A 17,165-nucleotide genomic window follows, 5' to 3' on the forward strand; every position below is an offset into this window, starting at 1 on the left:
GACACATTCCAGAGCCTTGGAAAGGAGGAGGGAGGGGCACCAAGAGAGTGGGCTGGGGGCGGGAAGATGGTTTAACAGTCAACCAGCACAGCGTCATCTTGTCTTCCTACCAGGAAGCAGGCTATGAGCCAAGGGGAAGGCAGAGGACAGAAATGAATGTGCTCCCAAGCTTTCCTGGTGGTATATGGCATTCTCCAAAGTGCTATGCACGCGCTGTTCCTGACCAAGAAGACCCAAGGAGACCATCTCTGAAATCAAGTCCAGATGAAGGTATGTGCTAGGGATCCCGTGGTATCGCGGCTGAAATTTGGCTTACAGGACATAATACCTTCTTTTTTCCAGGCAATTTGGAGATTTTTGTCCTGGCTTAGATTTGGTTAGGGGGCTTTAGATTTGTTACCGGTCTAGAAGAGCTGCTTAGATAGTTCTGTAAAATGAATGATTCACCAGAGTAAGTGCCTGTTGAAGAAAAATTGATGGAAATTGTGTGCAGTGATAATTAATAATACAAAGCACTAATTGATGAAAATGATTTTTTTCTTTGAATCTTGGAAAGAGGAAACAAATAATATTACTGAAATCAACTAAATTTCATTGTCATTGCAATAAAATCCTGTCTCCCTTTTCAGTTGCTTATTCGGTGTGCCCATGTCCCCAGAGGTGATTGGCGGTGGCTTAGGGAGCCTGAGTGGGCAGGCGTGCTGTTTCTTTGTGCTGTGCAGTTGTCTGCCTTCGGGTATTCCTGATACCGGGAGAGCTCATGATTATTTCCATCTCTTGTTTGGGATAGTAGAGTGCCACTGACTTCCAAATCTTACAGAATAGCTATCAAGAAGGCTCCCAGGAAGTTTTCAAAGGAATCTTCCAAAGTTACAGGCTAAAATAATCTGCTATGTACTCAAATCTTGGTATCTTTGACCATTTCTACCCAGCACAAAGAGGGAAGCTAGCAAATTTAAATTTTATTTCATCTTTAACAAATATTTAAAAAGGTCTTCCTATGTGCAAGACATCATTATAAGCACAAATAGTCATTTAATCCTTATAATAACCCTCTGGGGGAGGTAATAGTACTGACATTTTGGTAATGAAGAAACTAAGGCACAGAGAAGTTAGGGAACACTCCCAAGATCACACAGCCAGCAAATACTAGAAACAGGATTTGGACCCAAGAAACTTGACCCCAGAGTCCATGATTTTAACTACTAACCTGTGCTGCTTCCCTGCTTGTGTTCTTTCAAATTATGTCAACAGTTGATTTGGCTACAAATTTTGTTCAGCTGACGCTACTAGAAGATCAAATCAGCTTGCCTTGCTGAAACAGGTCCCCAGTGGAATCTATGTTTAATCTTAAATTATCCCAATAGTCACCTTCTGTACCCCCAAATAACCCAGTAAGTAATTGCCTGTTCTTCTCTTCCCTTTGTGCTGTATAGATATCTGGTAGTAAAATACTGTGTTACTATGGTGACCAAATGATGTCCAAAGGCAAAAAAGAAACCTAATTACATCATGGTTGATTTTTTTTTAAATTGAACTTAACATTCTTTCATTCTCTGAACTTTAGTAATAATACCAGCCTAAACATACTGTCTTTAAAAAGCACTTACTTGGTTTTCAAAATAAAATAAATAGATTAAAAACTTTTTAAAATTATGAATACAAACTGTGGTATCGAACAGACTGGATCTGTTGCTTTAAAATAATATTACCATACTTCAAGGGAATAGATTACTCTCTTTGCAAATTATATTAGGTTTTTAAGGGAAAAAGGAATTTTTTTCTTAACTTCTAGAAATTTCTGAAATATAAAGATTTCTTCCTTTTGGTCTGTGGAGTTTCCCTTCCAGCTCTTGACAATAAATGATGACTGACCTCAATCTTATATGCTATGGGAAAACAAAGGGAAATTACTAGGTTAAAGATAATAAGGAGGAAGAAAAGGGGTAGAAATCAAAAATTGTGAAATTCTTTACTAAATGAGGTATTTCCCTTCAGGGTTTCACTGAAGAATACTTTGAAGGGTGGTTGTGTCCCCTACAATACTGAACTTCAGTCTTTTATTTTAAGCCCTGGATCCCTGCTGAAATCTGTTTTCCTGGGACAAATACCACGTTTACACTATTATAGTCACCTGAAGTGAGCTTCTTGAGTGAAGGGACCATATCTTCCATCATTGGGTTTCTAGCACTTAGCACCAGGCCTGGTGTATCGTAAGCTCTCGATATCCATTTGCAAAAGCTCTGAAAGCATTCTGCTGGGGCCTGTTTGGGGGCCCATGTCTATTTTGTTCTGCATGTACTTATAGGGAGGACAGTGAAGAAGTACATGTATAGTGGGAGAGACCTTGACAACAGCCAAAGTTATGTCTGAAATTTATATATGCCAGTCAGACTGACTCGAGCAGTAGCACACTAGAGTCCAAGAACTATCCATAAATTCTTTCCTGGGGATTACAAATCCCCCTGACATTTCACATATCTTTAGAATAAAGTTCTCCTGGTGTTTTTATTTATATCTAGATATAGAGGCACCCTAACAGTCTTATTTTCTTCTGGTGTTTGCCTGGCACCATCTACCAACACTGAAATAGTTCACCTTGGGTTGAGACTGAACGTGTTGAGGTCAGTTCGGGCCCCAGGCAGGCTTCTCCTAATCAGCTGTGGTTCCCAGTCCTCAGAATGCTGAACCAAGAGCTCACGGGACTACAGGACTCCTCCCCAGAGAACCCTGGGATCGTTAGTGTCAGAGTAGATTGGAGCCAGGTTGCCTTTCCCAAACCATGGCAGCTAGGACTTGAGTGCAAAAGATCGTGTCAGGGTATCTGGAAAGATTGCTTAGGATTTGAATTCAAGTTAGCAGGCTAACTGGGGTTAAAATAATCCTCTCTCTTGGAGCTCCCGTGGTACTCTTGATCTCAGGGTCATGAGCCCAAGCCCCACAATGGGTGTCGAGATTATGTTAAAGAATAAAAATAAAAAATAAATAGTCACGTCTCTCGTTAATATTCACAAACATAACCTATTCTATTATTCCCATCTAATTAAGTCACTAAGGAGAGGAAGAATAGATTTGTAGATAAGGTGTGGGTCCTTGAATCCTACCCACTCATCCTCCTTCCCCTCAGTGTTACCTGCTGAGTGAGTTGTGCAAAAGAAGCAGCCCTGCTGGAAGCCCAGTAAGGCCAGGCATGTGCTGCATGCCCACCACACTCCTGCAGGGCTTCTCAGAGAAGTGGGACTGGTGTCCTCTACAGGCTTGGATCTGGAAGCCTCACTGGGCTTCCCACTCATCTCTCTCAAATCTACCAGCTCTACTCAAACAGAGAGAAGATCTGTAGAAGATCAGAGAAGATCAAACAGAGAGAAGGTAGAGAAGCATCCCCTTATGGAGAGGCCTTGCCAAGTGTGCTTTCAACTTGGAGGCTAGAGATGAAAGAGGAAGGGGGCAGTGAGCCTGGGGACAGATAGGAGAAAGTGAGGCCTGGGTCCTGCCTTTCAGGCACAGTCACTTGCCGGCTGCTAGTAAACCCTGCCACCTGAGTCAGGCCCTGCGAGGCCAATGACTGGATCATTTCCTAGCATATGTGTACGTAGGGAAGGAGGAAGCAATGGACAGAAGAACCAGAGTATGGACGCAACTTCTCCTTTATGAACCAGGGCAAAAAAATGGCATGAGCTGAGAGGTGGTCTCTCCAAGAGGACAGTTTCAAAAGTAAAAGAGGGGTACTATAATGAATATATTTTCCTGTGTATGGGGTCATTTTCCCTTGGCTAAACTTTTAAAGCGATCAACTCAGGGAGCCTCTCATTTGGCATACTTTCCTAGGCACTGGATGTCTGTCCTGTGTAATCCTGATAGAGACTCTGCAATATGGGTTATTAGCCCCCATTTCTGATCCAGGAAACTGAAGCCTAGCGACATTAACCAACTTGCCCAAAGTCCTGCACAGCAAATAGAGCCAGGATCTGAATTCCGTGCTCTTTCTGCTCTATCACAAGTAAAGTTCTTTCCTCTGTATTCTTTAAAAATAAATATGTTTTTGGATATTAGGTTAATATAAATACAGTTCTAGAAAATTTGGGAAATGAGAAATTATAGAAGTGTAAGGGAAATAGGGGCACCTGGGTGGCTCAGTCAGTTAAGCATCTAACTCTTGGTTTCAGCTCAGGTCATGATCTCATGGTTGTCGGATCGAGCCACATGCTGGGCTCCGTGCTCAGTGCGGAGTCTGCTTCAGATTCTTTCTCCCTCCCTCTTCATCTCCCCCTTCTTCACTTGAGTGCTCTCTCACTCTCAAATAAATAAAAATGTTAAAAAACAAAAACAAAAACAAGAAGTGTAAGAAAAATAAAAACCAGTCATGATCTTGCCACCTAGAAACAACCACTATTAAAATTTTGGTATATTTCTTTCTCAGTCTTTCTCAGTACATCCAGTGATAACGAAAGGAAACATTTGTTGAGCACTGGCTTTGTCTCAGACATTGTTCTTCGCTCCTTTCTTGCATCATTTATTTTATTCTCACAACAAATCAATAAGGTGGGTACCATTATTATCCTAATTTCATTGGTAAAGACAATAAGGACGAAGATGTTAAGTAACTTGGTAGAGGCTACACAGGTATTAAGTGATCTGAAACCCAGGCTGGTTGCTTTACAGCAGGGTTTCTCAACCTTAGCACTGTTGGTATTTGGGGCCAGCTACATCTGTGTGGTGGCGGGCTGTCCGACTTTATTGTAGATGGTTAGCAGCGTCCCTGGCCTCTACCTACTGGATGTCAGTAACACCCCCTCCCCCAGGTGTAACATCAAGAATGTCTTCAGACATTGCCACATGTCCCCTGGGAGGCAAAATGACTTATGAACCACAGCTCTAAGAGCCCATGCTCCCAATCACTGCATTACATAGCCTTTTCGTATTTAAAATCTGCAAAAAGTTATTTTCTTCCACATCTAAAGAAGGAAACATACCTTCAAGTTTGGGTGCAGCCTATGAAACCTTCTGGAATATCAGTAGCTTTATAGATCATAGGTAGGAGATTAGTCACTTCCAGAAAAATACTCCTTAGTAGACTTTTATAATAGGTTTATAGTATCCCACCATTTCCCAGTTGGAAAAATAACCGTATTTCTGTCTCTTACAGTCTTTTCCCCGGTTCTCTGTGACAGGCACCCTTAGCCTTCAAGAATTCAGATTTCAGGGACACCAGGGCGGCTCAGTCGGTTAAGTGTCTGACTCTTGATTTCGGCTCAAGTCATGATCTCAGGGTCATGATCTCAGGGTCCTGAGATTGAGCCCCACTTCAGCCTCTGTACTCAGTGGGGAGTCTGCTTGAGATCTCCCTCTCCCTTTGCCCCTCCCCCAGCTCGTTTGCTCTCTCTCCTGTTCTCTCTCTCAAATATATAACTAAATCTTTAAAATAATTTCAGATTTCAGGTGTACACTTACAGTGTAGCAGGGCAGTGCTTATCAACCATGGTGTCAAAATATGTCCCAAACAAAGGATGTCTTTTGCAAATAATTGCTTGCTAATAAATCAAATACCAAGATTTGCTAGTGATAGAGTTTTTAATTAATTAGAATAAAGTTAAGGATATCTACATAATAATTTTCTTCTCCACATGATTTCTTAGGTTGAGGACTCCGTTGGAGTTACAGGTCAAGCTCCTAAAGTTGCACATAATTCTGGATCTATCTGTAGGAGTGTGTCGCATGTATGAACACATTGTCACATCTGTCTCTGAGGAGGAAAGACTAAAAATGGCTGGTGTTGGTGATTTGGGTTGCATGACTGATGCGCAGAGGGGATTAAAGTAGGAAGCACTGAGAGATGACAGCAGTATCATTTTAACTTAAAAGATGTCCAAAAATATACGGTACTAAAATATATATTAACCATGTGAAACATGCAAATACACATTCAACATATTTTCAATGACAACTGACTATGTACAATTGCATAATTTGTCCATGAAAAATGCACATGAATGCAAATTCAAATCTAACTTCTCCATGAACTTAAAGGTTTGCTTTCTTGGAACACCCTGATTGAGGACAGTGGTGCAGATCAAAATTTACCTTGAGTGTTGCTGTGAATTTGATGTAAGACAGAATATGTTTCTGAAAAACAGTTCTTAGTAACTCTTTGTTTAGTGTTTGTACTCTGTGCTTAACAAAAAGTTCACCTTCTTTTCAAATTGCTGTAAATTTCACTTACTGTATAGTTCTTTGCTTTGAGTGTGATGCATCTGGTGCTTTGCCTCCTCACTTCTTTCCTATTTAAGTTGCACAACTAGAGATGTTGATACTGAAATACAAGCTTGAAAATGAAACTGAATGCTTACCTCCAAAACAACTGTTTGCCTCTACTTTAGGCTCAGCGAGCACACAGCAGCTATTCAAAAAATGAAATAAATTGAATTTGGGGAAGTGCAGATCCCTTGGCCAAACTGTTTCCTTCAGAATTTGAAAGCCTCCATACTGTCCTCTACCAATAGGAAATTGGTAGAGGACAGCCAGGGGTTCTAGTAAGTGTCTCCCCCTTGAGAAGCTTGGTAGTAGATAGAAAGGCAGACACACAGCTGGAAGTCCTCTTTGACCAGAGGACTTCTTGCAGGGAATCTTCAGTAAGAGATTGTTGGCCCTTCAGAGATAATTATTGGGACGGTGTGCTTAGCTGGCCTCTAGGGAAAGAAAATTCATCCCTCCTTTGGAGACCCATACTCTTGATCTTGGATATCAGAAGCTCAGAGAAGCCCCAGCAGCCCTAACCAGCTTCCCTCTCCTCCCATCAAAATGCAGTCTTGGGGTGAGCTCTCTGCCAGGTGAAAGTGGTGCGTTATAAATTAAACAAATGTGTGCAGCTCATCACAATGTCTACCTATCAGTTTTAGTTCATAACGCTAAAAGGACCTCAGAAATCATCTAGACCAACTCATTTATATTATAGCTGTGGAAACGGAGATTCCAAGAGGTTGATTTACTTAAGGTCCTTAGAAATAAGACCTGTGTCTCTTGTTTTGCTGTTCAGTGCTTATATTCAGAATTAGAGCCCAGGTTTCTTAGCCCCCAGTCCCATGTCTCAGGTAAACCAGAAAGCACTACGCTGTTCAAGCTTCTCAAGGTTTCTGATACTCTAGATGCTGATGGGGTAGTGGAAAGTGATAGGATGGCTGGTATGAATTTTAATGTTCACACTGAATTATTTAAGAAATGGCTGTATTAAATTAGTTTTTATTAGTGCAGAACACATGAGCACAAATTTAGTGGCTTAAGATAACAGCTGTTTCTTATGTCACAGTTCTGTAGGTCAGAAGTCTGGGTGGGTTGGCTGGTTTCTCTTTGAGGCTCATAAGGCTGAAATCAAGGTGTTGGCAGGACTGTGTTCCTTTTTTTTTTTTTTAAGATTTTATTATTTATTTGACAGAGATAGACACAGCAAGAGAGGGAACACAAGCAGGGGGAGTGCGAGAGGGAGAAGCAGGCTTCCAGCGGAGCAGGGAGCCCGATGCGGGGCTCAATCCCAGGACCCTGGGATCATGACCTGAGCCGAAGGCAGACGCTTAACAACTGAGCCACCCAGGCGCCCCACTGTGTTCCTTTTTAGAGGATGATTCCCCTTCCAGTCTCTTTGCAGTGGTTGGCAGAATCCAGTGCCTTGTGGTTGTAGGACTAAGGTCACATTTTCTTGATGGCTGTCAGTTGGAGGCCATCCGTAACTCCTAGTGGCCTCTTTCTGGTTCTTGCACGGGAGCCCCTGTATCTCAGAGCCAGCTCCTTCTCATGCTTGGAATTATTCTCTGACTTCTTTTTCCTCATTTCTCTGCTTCTAACCAGAGAGGATCCTCTGTTTTTAAGGGCTCATTAGTTTGTGCCCACCTGGATAATCCAGCATAATCTTCCCATTTTAAGTTTCATAACCTTAATTGTACATGCAGAGTCCCTTTTGCTGTGTGGCATGGACATCTTTAGGAGGCCATTCTGCAAGACTCCATCCTGCCAGGCTAATGGGAAAGTCAGTGACAAACATTACTTGGACTCTCTTCCTCTTCCTAGGTCCTGGGGCTTGTAAACCCAGCAAAATGTACAGGGTGGCCCCTCTAGCCTTGGATCCCCTCTGATCATAGCAGACATATGATTGTCTGAGCTGGTGTGTGTCATTGAAAGCTGGGAGATCTGTGGCTTTGATATCCTGCTGGGGTGGTGGACTGTACTTCTAAGTCCGTGCCTTGGATCCAGCCCCCTAGCTGTACTCCTCCACCTGGAGTGCAGTGGGGAAGTGAGGCAAGGGGCCCAGGCTTATCTTTTTCTTTTCTTTTTTTTTTTTAAACAGCTCTATTCATATAACATAGCACCCACTCATATTAAGTGTACAAGGCGGTGATTTGTGTTATATTTACAGAGTGGCACAACCATCACCATAATTGAATTTCAGAACCTTTTCGTCATCCCCAAAAAGATCTCTTGTGACCATCCAGGCCTGCCTTTTGCATGGCTCCAAGGGCCATATCCACATCCTGGTTCGGACATCCTTGTTTCTCCCTCCTACGCTCTGTAGAAATCCTCTCAGAGAACTCAGCCTCCAACACACGAAAGCCAAGGAAGCAGGGTTGTCTCGGGGCCCAGCGATATGACCCTCCTCCAAGACAAGGCAGCATTTAGGGTCTGGGTTCATTCTCAGAAGGGAATAGGAAAATCTCAGCGAGGAGCACAGCACAAATCGGTACCCACAGGGACTTCTCTTGCCTCTGTACAATGTGGTGGAGTCTTCCAGTTGCAGTTATCAGTGGACAGCACTGACTCCATGGAGCAGTGACCTGCAGGGGAGGGAGTCAGGCCTCCTCCTTTTACCCTGCTTCCTTCCTCCTCTAAGCAGAAATGAAGGCATTCTTTGCTTCCTGCCTAATGACCTATTGGGGACATAGTGTGGGAGAATTGGGGAGCCCATCTGGTATAAGAGTGCAGAGAAGCTCCCAGAGGCATTTTGTCCCTCCAGGCCCCGCTTAGCCCTTTTTATCTCTTCCCCCCTCGGCCCCCCATGGTGTGGTAGGTTCTTTGGACTGCAGAGAAATCTGAGTTGTCTCAAGGGAAGCTGCCTATCACAAGTACTAAGGCCAGGCCCCAAGGAGCCTGAAACATTGCTCAGGATCTGAAAGGTGGCTGGTGTCCAAGGCAGCTTGGTGACTTGATTTCCTTGTCCTGTCATCTGTCTGCAGCAGGAGTCCTAGAGAGTCTACCATAGACGGCCCTGTTCTTCTCTGTCTTGGTTCCTGCTGCTTTCATTGCTTCCCTGGCCACCCAGCCCAAAAGCGGGCCCTCCTGCCACGCTCTGCTCTTTTCTTTCACAGAACTCTTTACAACTTACTGTCTTTATTTGTACTTACTTATTACTCTTCTCCGCATCCCTCTGCAACACAGTCATAATTAGACTGTGATCTTCATGAAATTAAGGACACAGTTTTATTGGCCATTGTATACATGGTTCTTAGCACAGTACATTTTGGCACAGGGTATGATCTTAAAATGTGTTTATGGAAAAATGAATGAATTAATGAAAACAGGCAAAGAATCTGAATAGACATTTCTCCAAACTTTAATGTTCATCTGCCAAGTGGATATCTCTGCTTGGGTATCCAATAAGAATGCAACTCACCCAAAATAAAATTATTGATTTCCAGCTCCCCAAACTTTTCTCCCGCCATCTCAGACCCTCAAACCTAGGGAGTCATCCCTATCCCCAAACCCTGTCACACATCAGCAGATCTTGTTGGCTGTCCCCAAAATGTTTTCAGTATCCATCTACTTTTCTCCACCTACATGGCTACTAGCTCTAAGCCATCATTATCACTTACTTAGGTTATTGTAATAACCTCTTAAATGGTGCCCCCCACTTCTCTCAGCCACCTACACAGCAATTAAAGTTGTATTTTTAAAACATAAATCGGGTCATACTCCTATCACTCCTTTGCATAAAACCTGCAATGGATTTCACTGTGGTACAACTAGTACCTGTGCCCTACAATGCCGTGTGATCCAATCCCCTGCCCACCTTTCTGATTATATCAGGCGCCATTTTCTTCCACATTCATCTGCTCCAGCTACATAACAAGTTTATTCCTGCCTCAGGATCTTTGCACACATTGCTTCTGCCCAGAATGCTCTTCTGATTTTCACATGGCTGGCTTCCCGTCACTGGGGTTTCCACTCTAGTATTACTTCCTCAGAGAACCCTTCTCTGGCCAGTCCATCTGAAACAAGACCCTGTATCAGTCAGGATGATTTTAGAGGCAAATAACAGAAACTGAAAGGGGCTTAAAGCCATAACATAATGCTTATTTAATAAGTCTAGTGATGGTTATTCTAGCAGCACCACAGTGTCAGGACACTGGGTAGTATTTTTGTGAGTCTCTGGACTTCCCTTGGTTTCACAAGATACCACTCAGTGCCCTGACATCTTCACATGACAGTTTACAAAGGAGAGGCAAGAGGCAGCCAGGCCCACAAGAGAGAACACTCTCTGCATGCCTCTTTCTTCTTACCAAGAAAGAAACATTTTTCCAAGAGCTTCCCAACACCCTCATAGAGATCTTCTCTTATCTTGCCAGAAGCAGATGGTGCTCATGTGACCATCCCTAGCTGCAAAGGATAGTGGAAAGTGGTTATCTTGCCTTTTCAGCCTCTTGATAGAGGAAGGCAAGGGAGAAGTTGGGAATGGCCATTAGGTGACCATCCAGTCACCTGTCCTTCCATTTCCCGTGGACCCTTGGTCCCTCATTCTGCTTTATTTTTTTCCATAGCGCCAGCCATTTCTTAACTATGTATGTATTTGTTTTCCCCCCTAGAGATGAGCTCCACAAAAGCAGGGACCTTCTCTATCTAGTTAACTTCTGTACTTCCAGCAGTTAGCACAATCCTGGTTCATACTATGTATGAAAAGACTATTGGGTAAATGTGTAATAGAAGATGATTTTACATATACCATCGTAACAACATAGTAATTTCTTAGGGTGAAGTTTCTTGGTGTTTATTTCTCTCCTTTCCCCCTATTTTATCTGAATTTACAGATTTTGCATGAACAGTAGAGAGAGGGAGAAGTTCAGTATTATTAAATCTGGAGCTGCATCCCTCCTACGCAGGCCTCTACTAAGTGGCAGTAGGGTGAGAAATATTGGCCAGTGTCCTTTATACTTACCCACAGTGGGGTGCCAGTATGATGTAACATTTTCTCCTGCAACACTGTTTGTAAAGAATTTTGGGAAGACTGCAGCTTGCGGTCAACAGAAACCATGTGGGGCGGGCGCCTGGGTGGCTCAGTTGGTTAAGCGACTGCCTTCGGCTCAGGTCATGATCCTGGGGTCCCGGGATCGAGTCCCGCATCGGGCTCCCTGCTCAGCGGGGAGTCTGCTTCTCCCTCTGACCCTCTTCCCTCTCGTGCTCTCTCTCATTCTCTCTCTCTCTCTCAAATAAATAATAAAATCTTTAAAAAAAAAAAAAAAGAAACCATGTGGGGTAAAGCTTGGGCTCCTTTCTGTTACATTCTTTTTGGGTGCAACATTTATTCCAGTGCTAGCCATTCCTGCACAGAACCGTCAAGTAGGTGCTTCTTCTCCATCAGTCTTCCACCCTTCACCTGCTCCCTGCCATAATGGCGCCCCATCCCCATTCTCCCAGATGCTGACTGTCCTCAAGGCTTTTGTTTCAGCATCTCTTCTGTTTTCATTTCCACTAAGATCATAGATTTCAGAGATCACCATTCTACTGATAATAAGTAAAAATATGTACTCTTTAAGAAGAGTACATTTGGGGCGCCTGGATGGCTCAGTTGGTTAAGTGTCTGCCTTTAGCTCAAGTCATGATCCCAGGACCTGGAATCAAGCCCTGCGTTGAGCTCCCTGCTCAGTAGGGAGTCTGCTCCCTCTCCCTCTGCCCCCCCCCCACTCGTTCCCACTCTCTCAAATGAATAAATAAAATCTTAAAAATAAAATAGCTTTTAGAAAAAAAGAAGCATTTACATTTTAATAGGGGTCTTGACTTTAAAAGAATTATGCTCTAGTGGTAAGAGAATTTGATAGAAGCCTCCCTCGCTTCCAGAAATCACTCCTACGATGCTGACTCTTTATTTCTGATATTTTAAAATTCGCATGAAGGACAAAGAAAGGTAAAGGTGGTAGAAGAGTAACCTAGTTCCTTGGACAACCAGTATCCAAATACAAAGATGGTGTGCCCAGTCTGATCTTAGGAAACTAAGCTTGATCCCAGTCGGGAAACAGATTGAAAGGCACAGAGCTGGAATATTATGGAGGAATACTTGTATATATTATATAATATATAGCAGGAAAGGGGAAAATGGCGTTCAAGAAAATTCTAGGCTTATAAGCCTGTGATACTAGGAGTCTCAGATGGTGGAGGGGAAGTTCTTTTCAGTGGAAATATGAGGTTCTTTTGCAAGTATTCAAAATTACCTAATGGAAGCAATTTAGCAGAGTGGATTTTAGATGCTTTTGAGAAATATTCAATTCATTGTATTAGATGTTTTGGTTTAGGGTATAGAGAAAAGTTTTATGGGTTAATATGTCACTAAAAAAATCATGCCCAACTTGGAGAAAGGTTGTGTTGATTTATTTGGACCTCAGTGATTTTCCCCTTAAAACCAACAATGTGAATGATGATTAGGTACCTAGGCTCCTCCCCAAAAGCCACTCACTCTTAACACAGCTAAATTATGTGACTAATGTTAGTATTATCACTCTATAGTGTGTGATGTGTGATGTGGTTACTAAAATTTGCTTGTCATATGGCTTTTAAGACTTAATGGGCTAACAATAGGAAGAGTGCTAATTTTTAAAAATGTTTAATAAGTTTTCATTTAAATTCCAGTTAACATACAGTATAATGTTAGTTTCAGGTGTACAGTACAGTGATTCAGCACTTCCATACATCACCTGGTATTCATCACAAGTGCACACCTTAATCCCCATCACCTATTTAACCCACCCTCCTATGGTAACTATCAGTTTATTCTCGATAGTTAAGAGTCTCTTTCTTGGTTTGTCTCTTTCTCTCTTTTTTTTTTTTTTAGATTTTATTTATTTATTTGACAGAGAGAGACACAGCGAGAGAGGGAACACAAGCAGGGGGAATGGAAGAGGGAGAAGCAGGCTTCCTGCTGAGCAGAGAGCCGAATGCGGGGCCTGATCCCAGGACCCTGGGATCATGACCTGAGCTGAAGGCAGACGCTTAACGACTGGGCCACCCAGGTGCCCCCCTCTCTCTCTTTTTTCCCTGTGCTCCTTTGTTTCTTAAATTTTTAATATAAGTAGAATTATATGGTATTTGTCTTTCTCTGACTGACTTCTTTTGCTTAGCATAATACTAACTCCATCCATGTCATTGCAAATAGCAAAATTCCATTCTTTTTATGGCTGAGTAATATTACACACACACACACACACACACACACACACACACACACACATCTTTTTATCCATTGATCAGTCGATGGAGTTGGGCTGTTTCCATAAGTTGGTTATTGGTGATAATGCTGCTATAAATATCGGGGTGTATGTTTCCCTTTGAATCAGTATTTTTTTATTCTTTGGGTAAATACCAAAAGTGCAGTTGCTGGATCATGAGGTAGTTCTGTTTTTAACTTTCTGAGGAACCTCCATAAGAGTGCTAATTTTTTTAAAAAGATTTTGAGAGAGAGAGAGTGCACGAGTGAGCGAGCATGAGCAGGGCAAGGGGCAGAAGGAGAGGGAGAGCAACAAGCAGACTCCCCCGCTGAGCGCAGAATCCGACACAGGGCTGGATCCCGGGACCCTGAAATCATGACCTGAGCCGAAGTCAGGCGCTTAACCGACTTGAGCCACCCAGGTACTCCAAGAGTGCTAATTGTTTAAGCACTTGCTGTGTGCTAGACACCGTGTTAGACAGTTTATAGAACCATACAGGGATAACACTTACTGAGTATTTTCCTCATACCAGGCAGATTGACTTGTGTTAACTCATTTAACTCCTGTGCATTTATTATCTCATTTAACCTTCACAGTAATCAAGTAAGATAGGGGCTAATTATCCTCATTTTACAGGTAAGAAAACTGGAGCTCAAGAGGGTTAGATAATGTGTCTGGGTGACACAACTAGTAGTGTGTGACAGAGGTGGGATTCACACTTCAGCTGTCTGACCTCACAGCCTGCGTACATATCCACTTGGCAATATCCCTGTATTGTGAGATGATAAATAGATGTTTTTCAGCACAGGATTACGTTCTGGGTGTAAGTTTGCCAGATTTAGCTAATAGAAATAGAGGACACCAGTTGAATATTGTATGGGATATTGTATGGGCCATATCTGTGCTAAGAAAATGTCATTGAACCGGGCATCTTGTATTTCATCTGGTGGCCGTACCTGGCGGCACGTTGTGAGAATGTGTCTTATCCTCCCTGGTTTTCCTGTGCCCCCACCAAAGTCATGAAGCACTTAGCTCAGTGTGCACACCAGAGCCAGAGCTCAGGGCCAGATAGCAAGAGAGCCACTTGGGAAGCTTCTGACACCTTCTGTGGTCTCCTTCACCGTTTGTAAATTCAGGGCTTTGGGAGATGTCGCCCTGTAAACCGTGTTCTACTGGAAGTTGGTAGGTTGGTAAATGTGGGACAACTGGCTGCACAGGGGGCAAATAACCTCATTTGTGGTGTTTGCCTATTTCCATGGTGTGAGTGTTCCTCCTGTGGCTGATTTATGCCAACATGATGTCATTGAACGTGGAGCTGGGAAGAAATGCACACAGCTGGTTCTGGGGAGCTGAGGCAAGCCCGTCACCCAGCCCTGTTCTGGGCATTTCTTATTTTCCCTTATACACAAAGTGTACATCACCATGAAGGGTTTAAGAGAAAATCTCCACCACCATGTTGTCTGAGTTACAACAATTAAAATTTAAAGGAGACAACTTCTTACCTGGGCTAATACCACTGATCAGACTTCTCCTCACTTCAGTTCACACTGGTTTAGAGTTCTGCTTTCATCCTGTGTTTAAAGGCTACAACAGTTCATCATCTGTCATAATGAATTTCCAATAGTCTCATACTCTATATTCTGAAGAAAGGCTATATTTCCAGACCAACATGTCTACTGCACTTTTGATGCCAAGCCTCCGTGCAGTATGTGGTGGGAGTGACTTTTTTTTTTCCCCCAAATGTTCACTATGTCACATATTTCTGAGCTAGCATATTGAACAGATGTATCTGTGGGTAGGCAAGAGGCTGTGGCAGAATAATTTTACATTCCTCTGTTTGAGGAGTCAAGAAAAACCTATCCGTGTACAGCCAGTTTGACCCTCTGAATTCAGATCCCGCCTTTTGTGGCCTCCCCAGGCATGAAGCCCCAGGGGTGGTTAGGAGCATGGGCTTTGGAATGAGGCAGTCCTGTGGTGACTCCTTTATAACTATGATCTTGAGGAGGAACTTCAGTTTTTCCCATCTGTGAAATAGGGCTAATAATATTACCTACCTCAAAGGTACCTGACACATGATAAGCACAAAATATCTATCAACTCTCTGTAGTATTAATGTTATAACTGCTGTCCTCATAATTAATCTTATTGCTCATTAATAAACAGTCTTATGTGTTGGCTTCGGTCCAGCAGATGCTTACCATTCTACAGAAAATGTTATAGTTTTTTTTCCAACCAAATTGTGTAAAAATTAAACATTATAAAAATTCTAGTTTGACATTAAATTTTTGAACAAATGTCAGAAATAAAAATGGTCCTCCTATGTTGTGAGAATGTCTGTGAATCTTTATAATTTCATGAGGGAAAAGAAATCAGTTGTTAGGGTTCTTGGACTTGAGAACAAGCCTAAGCAGAAGTTGATGTGCTTGGCCAGGAATCACCCCTGGCAGACCTGTGACTACACAGAGTTTGTCAGCTGAGCACCTCTGTGCCTCCTTGTGGTCCTTTTGTGTGTTTCTCATCATTCATACATTCATCCACCTCTCAGGGTGATTTTCAAAAAGCTAAGATCATGATTCTTGGGGGTGCCTGGGTGGCTCAGTTGGTTAAGCTTCTGAGGCTTGATTTCGGCACAGGTCATGATCTCAGGGTCATGGGATCAACTCCATGCTGGGTGTGGAGTCTGCTTAAGATACTCTCTTTCTTTCCCCTTCTGCCCCTCCCCCCATAAATGAATAAATAAATAAAATAATGACTCTTCTACAAATAGAGGATGAATGTATGTCAGAGATTTCTCAACTTACTACTGAAGGAACCAGTGAGATCATTAGCCTGGCTCCAAGAGCATTTGAATAAAAATAGGTATATATAGGGTTTTGTTATTGTTGTTGTTGTTGTTTTAAAAAAAATGTGGACAGGGCGCCTGGGTGGCTCAGATGGTTAAGCGTCTGCCTTCGGCTCAGGTCATGATCCCAGGGTCCTGGGATCGAGTCCCGCATCGGGCTCCCTGCTCCTTGGGAGCCTGCTTCTCCCTCTGCCTCTCTCTCTCTCTCTCTCTGTCTGTCTCTCATGAATAAATAAATAAAATCTTTAAAAAAAAATGTGGACATAAGATTGCTAGATAGACACAAAACTGATTAATGTCCTACAGAGCAATAAGTTCATAACCTTGGGGGTTATTTTTTCTGCTGGACAGAAATCTGCACGTTAACATGTACCTTCACCTTGTCTTGGCTCTTGTCATGTAGTAATAGCAAAATCAAGCATGGATGCATTCTCTCAGAGAATTAAATAATTCTTGGGGGAAGCCCATTTAACAACATCCTAGCATGACATTAAAAAGATATGCTAGACTCTCTTTGCCTTATTTTCAAGTATTGGATACTTTTTTTTATTTTTTATTTTTTTTTTTGAGAGAGAGAAAGTGGGGGGCAGGAGGGGCAGAGGGAGAAGGAGAGAGAGAGAATCTTAGCAGGTTCCATGCCCAGTGCAGAGCCTACTGTGGGGCTTGATCTCATGACCCCAAGATCATGACCTGAGCTGAAACCAAGAGCTGGACACTTAACCATCTGAGCCAGCCAGGTGATATGTGTGTGTGTGTGTGTGTGTGTGTGTGTGTGTGTGTGTGTGTGTGTGTGTGTGTATAATAGAGATATATTTTAATAAGGGCCTTCACTACTCACTTCAGTGGGGTATGTCATGTGGCAGTCTCAG

General features: G+C 42.7%; 1 protein-coding gene across 8 annotated transcripts in view; it reads left to right on the forward strand.

Annotated features, from left to right (window-relative positions):
- The window catches only part of GPR19 (G protein-coupled receptor 19), a 49,541-nt gene that overhangs the window by 26,817 nt on the left and 5,559 nt on the right, over window positions 1-17,165 (forward strand). For all 8 annotated transcript variants that reach the window (XM_027592840.2, XM_027592842.2, XM_027592841.2 and 5 more), the window contains one exon: window positions 114-270. The gene's annotated coding sequence lies outside the window, so the exon portion shown is untranslated. The remainder of the gene's footprint in view (window positions 1-113; window positions 271-17,165) is intronic.

This window comes from Zalophus californianus, chromosome 9, assembly GCF_009762305.2.
Source record: "Zalophus californianus isolate mZalCal1 chromosome 9, mZalCal1.pri.v2, whole genome shotgun sequence".
In the NCBI taxonomy this organism is placed as follows: domain Eukaryota; kingdom Metazoa; phylum Chordata; class Mammalia; order Carnivora; family Otariidae; genus Zalophus; species Zalophus californianus.